Source organism: Mizuhopecten yessoensis, unplaced genomic scaffold (genome assembly GCF_002113885.1).
Source record: "Mizuhopecten yessoensis strain PY_sf001 unplaced genomic scaffold, ASM211388v2 scaffold7841, whole genome shotgun sequence".
Taxonomy (NCBI): Eukaryota; Metazoa; Mollusca; class Bivalvia; order Pectinida; family Pectinidae; genus Mizuhopecten; species Mizuhopecten yessoensis.
This window is the reverse complement of record NW_018407249.1, coordinates 308,999-309,465: the sequence shown is the minus strand read 5'-3', so window position 1 is coordinate 309,465 and position 467 is coordinate 308,999.

Genomic DNA, 467 nt, shown 5'->3' with positions numbered 1-467 from the left:
ATATATATAAAAAAATGGTTCGGCACATTGCTTACACTCCATATCTTAGCCTCCGCCTTGTAATGATCCAACACTGCACAAAAAAGGAGATCAAACACTGGTAAAAAGCACCTTGCTCAAAAACTTTTGAGCTTAGACTCCTTATACAATGCATGCATCAGCCTTATGATAGTCAACAGCTGGACGTACCGTACATTTTAGATAACTTCGTTCACTGTTAACAAATAATGTATTTTGAACAATACAATGCACCATTAGACAGCACGTATCAATAAAACCTGTATCAGGATCCTGTCAGTGTCTATTTCCACCAACTGTAGGCCTAGGTCTGTTTTAGGAGAGCAAGGTATTGTATACTGTTTCTCCATCATAAGTAAAACTAAGTCATCATCTCTACATCAGAGAGGTCACAGTAGCGCAAACTAGCATGCCCCAAATCGAACTTCTGAACACATAGGCTGCGTTTA